Here is a 10,150-nt window from a genome sequence, read left to right on the forward strand (position 1 = left end):
ATCTTTTAGGAATTCGTAGTGGTCTTGACGTCTTGATGTCATCGAGGTCCTTATTTATAGCGTCATAGGAAGATGAGTTAGGATTGACTCAAATCCTTCCTTGGGGAATCGGGAGTTGCTTTGTGAGCCTTAGGGCGAGGTTCTCGTGTCGTGTTTTCTTAGGATGGTGGTTTCGGGATTTGAATAGGTGTGTTGACCTAGGACCCTTCTTGTGTTGCCTTAGACAGCTCTTATGAGCTACGATTGGGATGTAAGTGGTTTCGTGTAATTAATTATTTTGGTGCAATTAATTACTCTCCCTTGTCTTTGGAGACTTGAGGCGTTGTGTTAGGGTTCTAGTAGAATCCTATAGAGTTCCTATCGAACTCGTTGGCATCTTGGATTAGGGGTTTTCTTATTGATGTCTCGTAATGGTTAGCATTGGGGCTATCCATTTCGTTGTTGTTTTGTTTCATGTGGTGTTGGGATTCTATCGGGGTATAAGCTAGTCCTGGGAAAGACTTGTTGACCCTATGTCTCGAGGACTTTAGTGGTCGTTGGGGGGGGGGGGGGATAATTCCTTTCCTTATAGTGAGAGATTGGACTCATCTAGATTTTGTGTTACGTTTTCTGAGAGGTTGTCCTTTAAGAGGCATTCCATTCATTTATTTTGATTTTATGAACTTGTCATTTGTATGATCACTTTTACATGTTTATGAGCCCCATTATTTTCGGGCATGCTTTAGAAACATGTTTAGGATATGTGGCTATGTGGTAGTCCGTGTGAGGATATAGATGATACGTTTTCATATAATGTATCTATTTCATATACTTGTGCCATTAGTGGTGTATAGCATGTTGTCATTTATTTGACCCCTATATGAAAGGTGGCATACTTCATTTACCTTATATGTACTATGTGCTTAGTACTAAGGCATTTTTTGATTTATGTGATTTAAAATTGTGAGTATCTACTATGCGAGTATTTGTACTGTTTCATCTTTCCTGCACTTGTGTGGGGGTTTTGTGACCTTGGTTGTCGGGATTGTCATGAGTGAGCTACGTAGTAGACTTGTATATTGAGGTTTTTATTTGTCCACTATAGGGATTTTTGACCCAGCATTTTGTCCTCTGTATGTAGCTTTACGGTAGGTCTACTACAAATCTGTGCTTAGGTTTTCGGTTTATAGGTCTGATCCACTGGCTTGAGGGCACAAACTTATCAGGCTGTGGATTCAGGACTGGTGTCGTTGTTGTAGCGCTTTTAGATGTGGGAGTCGTTAGGTACGCCAGCATTAGGGATTTAAGGCCTTAAGCATAACGGTGCCTATGACATTGTTGTTAGAGTTTTGGGATTAGCTACCCCAACTCTCGCAGATGCCTGGTTCCTGTAGTGCTTTTGGTAATGATCATTTCTGACATTGATGTCATTTGTATCGAAAAGTTTCATTCTGGGTTGATCTATTAAAGGCATGTTATGAATTAGTGCCTTATACTACTATCATGCTACCTTACTGACGAGTAAGTGTGGGTAAGTTCTGGTCATTGTTCGTACTACCATATCATTCTTAGCCATCTATCTTGATTCGACTTGTTGCTGTCTTGGGATTCTCTCGATGATTGACATTGGGTCAATATGCCGATTCATTTGGGAGGTGTTATTCAGTTCTTGGTTTTTGCGTTCCTATGGATGATCTTCAGGCTTTTGGAGTTGTCCTTCAGCACCTTATGATCTGTTCTTCAGTTTGACCTTGCTTCGATCTTGTTCGGTACTCTTTTGTGTGTTCCTAATTTCGGGGACGAAATTCCTTTAAGAATGGTAGGTTGTAATGACCTTGTCATTTTCCTTTCTTTCCTTTTTCTCTGATTTTCACGAATATATTTTTTTTCTGTTGATCTTTTCCTTTCTGAGTTTGGTTTCTCATCACTTAGTGTCATCTTAAGTGCTCTGGAATGATTTCTGAGACTCTTTCCTTTGGATTGACAACTTCCTTTGAGGACCGCGTCATTTCCACATTTTCATTTTTTTGACTATTCATTTTTCATCATTTTCCCTATTTTGTCTTTTCCCCGTTTATCACTTTTTGGCACAACTTCACTTTTTGTGTTCGGAGTTGGTTTTTGACTTCACATATCTTCATTCTATGTGGTTTCCACAAAATACATATCTTTACTTTTGTAGAAAGTACTCTGGTTACTCCCGGTGTCTATAGGGGCATGGATGCGTAGTTGTTCAGAAATATTCTTATTTCTTAGGGTGTTTTTCATAAATATCTTTTGAAGATATTTATTTCAGGGGTTTTTAAGAAAATATCTTTTTGGAAGATATTTTCATTTTGGGCCAGTTTCGTAGTTATCACTTTTTGTAAGGGCCATTATGCAAAGTTATTGCAGAATGCCTCGTTTTGAGCCTGAATCCTCGTACAGGATTCATTTTCACTTTTCGTCAAGTCGTGTACTCTTAGAACTTCCTTCTGGTTGTTTTTCTCCAGTTTCAGTGTTTCTGACCCCAGTTGCCGCTAAACTTGTTTGGGGCATATCTCTCTGCTCTGAACTCGGTTTTCAACCTCATTTCTTTCGTTGTTCATATTTTCTCATTTTGGTTCTTTTTCGTTCACGGAGTTTTGCCGTTTGAGCGCGTCTGCTCAAATTCCACTTTTTCGGACCCGGCGGGTCCTTTTCGGGGCACTTTTAGGGTTTTCTATAAATAGGAGGTCTTAAGAGAAAAAGTCAGATTTTTCTCTCTCTCCTCTCTCTTGGCAGGCAGCCAAGGGGCTGCCACCATTCTCTCTTCTTTTCTAGCCACTTCCCTTTAGTAAAACGCCGTAGTGCCTTAGTATTTTATGTTTGCCTTGGTGAGGACTACGATTCCACCGATTGGAATCTCGTTTTGCCCATTTTTTTGAGTTCGGGTTTGAAGTCAAGTTGTGATTTTGATGGGTCTTCCTTGGGATTCTTGTTCACCGTGTTATCCCCGACAAAACCTAGAAGTTTCGTCGGATTCGAAGCACTTTTCTTTCGGTTGGGATGTTCTAATTTCATATTTTTTTGTTGTCTTGCATGCTATTGATGCTTATACAACTTGTATGCATGCTTTTGTTCATAATCTAAAATTTAATTTAATTATTTTCTATGTTTAAGATTTAATTCACATGATGATATATAACTTAGAATTAAATTGTGGCATGCTAGAAAATTAGGTTTTGATATATTTGTTAACATATATTAAATTGGGATTATTTGAATAAGAATTGCACTTTTTATTTAATAATTATCTTTTGTGAAAGGTTAATTCTCATAGACGTATCTTGCATGAAATTAACTTGTGATATGCTTTTAAATTGAGTCTTGGCATGTTCTTTAACATACTTTAATTTGAGAGCATTTGAATGGATTTGAAAATTTAGAGATTTTAATTAAAAGAATTAATTAAAATCTATTTAAAGGTTCCACTGGCTTAATTGAGTTTTTAACTTGATATTTGTAATGACTAGGACTTGTTTACTAGCATATATTAAATTGGGACTAATTGAAATTGTTTTAGAAGTTAGAGATTTAATTATCATGATTTAATTAAATTTTACATTGTTGTTCCATCGGCCTAATTGAGATTTTGAATGAATGTATGTAGTAACCATGCTATGTCGTTTAACATGTATTAATTAGGGATCATTACTTGAGATTTAAAACTTAGAGAAATTAATTAGGTTATGTAATTAATTTTCGTTTCTATTGCGTTGATGATTTAATTATGTGTTGACATTGGTAGTATGTTTAAAGCATGATTTTGGACTTGTATTGGATTCTTCAGTTTATGTTTTCAATATTGAATTATATTGTTATAGCGTCTAACGAATCGTACACTGAAGATTCGACATGTGATGTTATTATAGCGCGTAATGAATCGGATTCTGAAGATTCGACATTGTCATTCAATAGTAGTTGTGGATTTAGATCATGTATTGTGTGGTTCCAACCTACTTGTGCATGAAGGTAGTTTCGTGTACTATTTAATACATATATAAGTTATTAACTAATTTATTTTGGAACCACTTGGGACATTGCATGATGGCTAGGGTTTAACTCTAGTACGGAGGCAAGAGTCCTCTAAGTCAAAAGTACGCGAGTTGGGTAGGTTGCCCGTGGGTTAGTAACCCAGAAGTAGCCCTGTGTCGGTCTAATCCGATTGATGTCCAAGCATATCCGCTTTTGTTGATTTCACACTTTTAGATTTCAAGTTGATAACTTTGAGAATCTATGTCTTGATGTGTGATATTAGAAATTCTAATTATACTAAATTGCTATATTTAGTTATTTTCGTACTTTAGATTTCAAGTTAATAACTTTGATAATCTATATCTTGTTGCTTTGTATAGCATGCTTCTATGTTGTTGGAATTGCATGAATGATGTGATTTATGTTAGAAATGTTCTAAGATAGCTTAGGATGTTCCCTGAGTCTCACCTTTGACATAGACGCTAGGTGGAACGAACCACATTGATTAATCTATGCAAACTTGTAAAACGTTAGGTCTATGCATGCTCATCTTCTACGGAGTAGCTTTATGTTACTCACCTTGAAGTTACTGGGGATTTCGTTTCAGGTACAGGATTCAAGATTTGGAGATTTCACTTGCCTTCGGTGATTTGTAGCCTCTTATGACAAGACTTGTATTTTTGTTCTAATTATGTAATGTGTACATAAGTACACCTTTTGTAGTGTATTTGACATGTATGACATGAGGCCAAGGGCCAAGCAAGTTTACATTTGCACTAGTAATCATTTGGTGCCATATTTTGCTTAAAAATGTATCTTAACCAACTTTGGGGGTTTGACATGTGAAATCTTTGTAATTTTCATGTATGAGGTCATAAGCCGTTGCAATACATTCATATATTCATATTACACTTGTTGACATGTTCACATGCTCATATCTCCTTGAAAACCAACTCTAAACCTTTGTTTTTCAACCAAATCATCATAGGATTTGAGGCTTGGGTTAAACCTCAATGTTTTTGGCATATAATAGTTCATTTAGCAGCTTTTTGAGTCATTTCGGTTGACCATTTCTTACCGATGGCTTTTGTGAAGTTCATTACATAGTAAAACACTCATTCCAATAGCCATTTTCACTGTTCAGGGTCATTTCAGTCGACTAATGGCTTATTTCGGTCTACCGAAGTGACCTCCCCTCAGAAACATGTTTTCAGGAAAAATTTTGTTCATTTCGGTCATCCGAAATACCATTTTGGTCAACCAAAATAGCCCTCATGCACCAGCCTTCCAGGTTTTGTTTCAACTTTGATGTTCCAACTTCAAAGGGTCATAACTTCTTCATTTCTAATCCAAATGGGTTGATTCTTGAGCCTAAACTTAAGGATTTTGAGTCAGATTTCCAGTAGTACCAATGCTATTCTCAGATTCAAATCACAGTGGGAGTTATTCATGTTTTAGTGAGACAGTGTCAGTTTTTGCTTAAATCGGGAAAGGGCGTTTTGTGGAATTCTTAGCCAAAGGTCTTAGAACCTCTTAGAATGTTATGAAATGACTAGGTTAGGTTGTTTTCACCTTGTTTGACTTGTTTAGGGTAAAGTTTCTCTTTTTATTTGCAAATTGACCATTTTGCCCCTTGGTTAATGGATTTTGCTCGTTTTGACCTTTGTTTCCGCTTTCATTTCCTTTGAGTTCCGTGACTTCATGGAAGGTCACATTGGTGTCTTGGAGATGATTTATATCTCTATAGACTTTGGTTTTTATCTTTTGCTTCCACATTTCAAATCCGTTATAGGATCAACTTTTGATTCAACGTTGACACACCGAGTTGCAAAACTTGGGCCGTCACAAGCCCCCACCCTTTGGCCCCTCCAAATGTCAATCAAATCCCTTGAGGTATAACCCACTGGATGCCAAAAAGACACAAAATTAGACTCCAGTAGCCATGAGCCACGAGACAATGGAAAATAAGGTGATTCACAAACTCTCCATCATTCTTGCGTAGACAACACCGATTGACAATGATTTGTCTTCTCTTCTCAAATTATCCAGAGTCAAGATCCTACCCTAAGTTGCAGTCCAAGCAAAAAAGGTCACCCTAACAGGTGCCTTCGAATGCCAAACCGTTTTACATGGGAAATTGGTACCATGAAACTCGGAGAGGCAAAGAAAGAAGGGCCGGACTTGAAAATTCCCTTGCAAAGAAAGCACCCAAGTCAAAGAATCCAAACCAGTGCCATCCACTTCCTTTCTACACAAAAGGTCTAGCAAGCCAGTGACGTCATCCAACTCCGAATCCTGAAAGGATCACCGGAATCCCACATCCCAAGGCAACCTACCGCTATCGAGTCAATAGCAGTCAGTAACCAAAGCATGTCTATCAACAGTAATCCTGAACAACCTTGGGAACAAACAAGACAATGGACGGTCCTGGCACCAAGTAGCCTCCCAAAATCGGACGTCCCTTCCTTATCAAACTCGGAATCTAATATGCTTAGAGAACTCATCCCAACCCTTCTAATGGATTTCCATACCCCCACGCAAACAACAGATCTGACCGGCATAGATGACCATCCATCTCTCTCCTCCCCAAAACGACATAAAATAATCTTCCTCCATAACATATTTTCATGAACATATGAGGTGGGTATGTAGAGACATGTATGTGGAAATGTGAAGAGGTGAAATACGAATTTGAATTTTTTTTGAAAAAAAGGTTTTTCTAAAACCCAGCATTGGGGAAGTACCCCTTTGACGGTGGTAGTAATTGGTTAATAGGGCACGTGAGGTATCTGTGAGTAATTTAGTGACTCGGGCCCCAAATGGTAATTAGGAGGTACCATTTTGCTAAGGACAACAGCAAATTCCCTTAGGGACAGAGGGAGGTACTAAAAGTCCGGCTAATTAGTATGTTTTCGGTGTGGGTGTGTGGATATGCGGGGGTGTGTGTGGTGTGCGGTTGTATAATGTATTTCATGCATTGTATTCGACTAAATTGATGATGATGATCCCTTGATGAGTTACATGAAGCTTTGTGAAATCCCTAGCATGATCCTATTATCCCATCTCTATTATTTGTTGTGTAGAACATGTAATTGTTTACTTTGTTAGAATAGATGTCACTTAGGTAATATCTACTGAACTGCCGTGCTCATTCCTCTACTATATTTTTCAGGAAATGGAAAGGAAGTAATGGATGACCTACAACCTCACTTTCAAAGCATTTGAGAACTTCTATTGTCGGCTTGTTGTTTAGTCCATATGAAAGATGTACCTTTTGATGTAAATGAAACTTGTGATCAATCTTGTAATATTTTGTTAAACTTGTACTTGAAGGTTAAATATATGTATTTTGAGTATAGAAATGACTTAAAGACCACTCGTCCATCTCTTGCGGTGTCATTGTGAATTCCAATCCACCCTATGATTTCTTGACGTTATTATGATGTAAATTGATCTCATTTTGTTCATGAATAATGGTAAATCGAATCTATTATGATGTAGGGATGTTATTTAGTTGTTGTTTTTCGATTAAATACATGTTTTGGGGCAGGTTTCATATCATATCCAAGCTTACATTTGAGTCAAATGGATTGCCAATTGCTTATAACACACAAGCAGGCCTTACAAACAAAGTCTGGGCAGTTTCAATTGACGCCTACTTGTATCTCAAATTTTTGGACAATATACTATTTCACTGTACACAGCACATGCCGTTCAACGTTTGAGGACCACACGTCGACCGAAAGTCCTATTTTGATCGATGTGTAGGCCTCCACATGTCGACCGAGTCTTGTACACAGGTTGTTTCTTTTCCCATTTTGCCCATTCCTCACCTTTCCAATGGTACCATTATGCACCGTGGGACCAGTAAAGTGTGTTACACCATATTATCCTCGGATGACCTCGGGTTCGAGTAAGAACCTGATTAGCGATTCGAACCCCGGGTTCAGGTCATTACACATATATACATCTGCCTCAAAATTATTATTATTATTAGGATAAAGTGTTAAAAACCTCCTTGAATTGCTACCCTTTTGCAAATAACCCCTCTAACTATTGATTTGTTACAATTAAGAACAAACCTATCACAAAAGACTATTTTATCATTTCTCATTAAGTCATGGCTTATTAAATTATTTGATTATCTTTTCTCTTATATAAGTATTAATTATACAACTTACTTTAATTTTTTTCATAAATACTATGTACCTTAATTTTATTATTAGTATCAATTTATCATAAAAAATGACCAAAAAAAAAAAAAAAAGATTTGTAACTACCATTTTTTATAATGATTAACTTATTATTAAAGTTTTATTATTTATTAAACTTATTATACCCAGTTTAAACATTTTTTCTATAGAAAAATACTTTCTTTTTCATACAATATATTGATGAAAAATTACTTAAATAAAAAATACCTTCTTTTCATGTAATATATTCATGAAAATTTAATAAATTAATTAAAAATTTATAAAATTTTACTGAAGATTTTTATTTAAACAATTAATTTTAAAAATTAAAGGAAAATTATGCAATTTAGTGGAGAATGTGGCATAATATTAGTATGATTTTTTTTCATAATTTATTTCAATAAAAAAATAGATTAAGTGTAACTCAATAAGAAAGGGCATTGTGGTCATTTAATGAAATATTGTATAGGCATTGGGGCATTTTGCAATAAAATGTGATAGTTCAGGAGGTATTATACAGGTATTATGCACAAAATATAGTTCAGGGGCTTACATAAAATTTCAAACATAGTTCAAGGGGAATTTTTGCACTTTACCCTTATTATTATTTCGAAAGTCTAACTTTCTTTTTCAAATTTCAAAACTATGTATTTTAAACTTATAAGTTCATATTGTTAAGAACGTTGTAACTTATATAATTTTTTTAGAATTAAACTTTTTAAATGCAGACAAAACCATAAAGTGGCAAAGGATGGTCAGAAACAAATGAACAGAATCATGACTCAAGTTTGATGTGTTACAGTGCAAATTTAGCTATAATACATCATTGATTGATGACTTGGTGCAAATTTAGCTATAATACATCATTGATTGATGACTTAGCTTACCTTAGCATTAAAGTGTTAGCGATCGATACCACTCCTTTCAACTAATCACTTTGGCAACTACCTCATAGGGAATTACTCTTACATCAAATCAAGCAAGCACGCCTCGAAGTCTCTAAGGATCATAAAAGCTCCTTTATCGCACTTTGTACCTGAAATTGTTGGGGTGAGCACACTTGCCTAGTAGGAAAATATAGTACATACTTAACCTACATTCCATGAATTCAATAAGTATTAGACCGTGCAAGGCAAAACAAATACATTCTAGCTTAACGGAGCTTGATAGTCCAAATGCATCTATAGCAAGCATTTAAGTTCAATGAGCAATGTCAATCATAACCACTTCATTTTCACCAAAAATGAGCAAATATAGAAGTGTTATCAACAATAGCCATAAGTTGTAATTTATATACCAAATTTAACAACTGTTGGTGATAGAGGTCCTTTCCCTTCGCAGTCTTTTTGACGCTCCAAGGCTCTCCTTAAGGTGGCCTTCTTTGCTTGGACCTCTATCTTGGATAGGATTTTAACCCATGATAATTTAAGGAGGAGGAATCAGGTGGTTGTCAATCGTTGTTACTTGTGCCTACGCAATGAAGAGATAGTTGATCACCTTTTATTGCATTGCAGCATGGCTAGAGACTATTGGGATTTAATGATTGGTTTATTTGGGGTCCCTTGGGTTATGCCCTGTTCCTCTCAAGGGTTGATTGAGGTTTGGAGAGGTGTCTCAGGTGGGGCACTTATTCAAGATGCATGGAGGGCTACACCTCTTTGTATTTGGTGGTGCATTTGGCTCGAGAGGAATCAGAGATATTTCGATATAAATGAGAAGCCTATTTCTATACTTAAGTTCTCCATTATTTCCACTCACTTTTATTGGAGTTCAGGAAGAGATTATCATTCTGCAAAGAAGATTGTTATTTTCTTTGCCCTCTTTGAAGGCTTGAGGCTTTTTGTGGCCTTTTGTTCCTTTGGAATTCGCTCCCCTTTTGAGCGTTTTTTATAAAATCTTACTTATCAAAAAAAAAAAAAAAAAATCAAACGGGTTTATGCTTCTTATTTTCTAAGTTAAAGGAGCAAGTATTGTCCCAAGCA

General features: G+C 36.2%; 1 protein-coding gene across 2 annotated transcripts in view; it reads left to right on the top strand.

Moving 5' to 3' along the window:
• The window catches only part of LOC132295107 (putative disease resistance RPP13-like protein 1), a 42,884-nt gene extending 38,006 nt beyond the window's left edge, over positions 1–4,878 (top strand). For both annotated transcript variants that reach the window (XM_059793199.1, XM_059793202.1), the window contains one exon: positions 4,583–4,878. The gene's annotated coding sequence lies outside the window, so the exon portion shown is untranslated. The remainder of the gene's footprint in view (positions 1–4,582) is intronic.
• Positions 4,879–10,150: the final 5,272 nt, after the last annotated feature.

This window comes from Cornus florida, unplaced genomic scaffold (genome assembly GCF_030987335.1).
Source record: "Cornus florida cultivar Cherokee Brave unplaced genomic scaffold, ASM3098733v1 CherokeeBrave_3.0.0_Hap2_Chr02, whole genome shotgun sequence".
In the NCBI taxonomy this organism is placed as follows: domain Eukaryota; kingdom Viridiplantae; phylum Streptophyta; class Magnoliopsida; order Cornales; family Cornaceae; genus Cornus; species Cornus florida.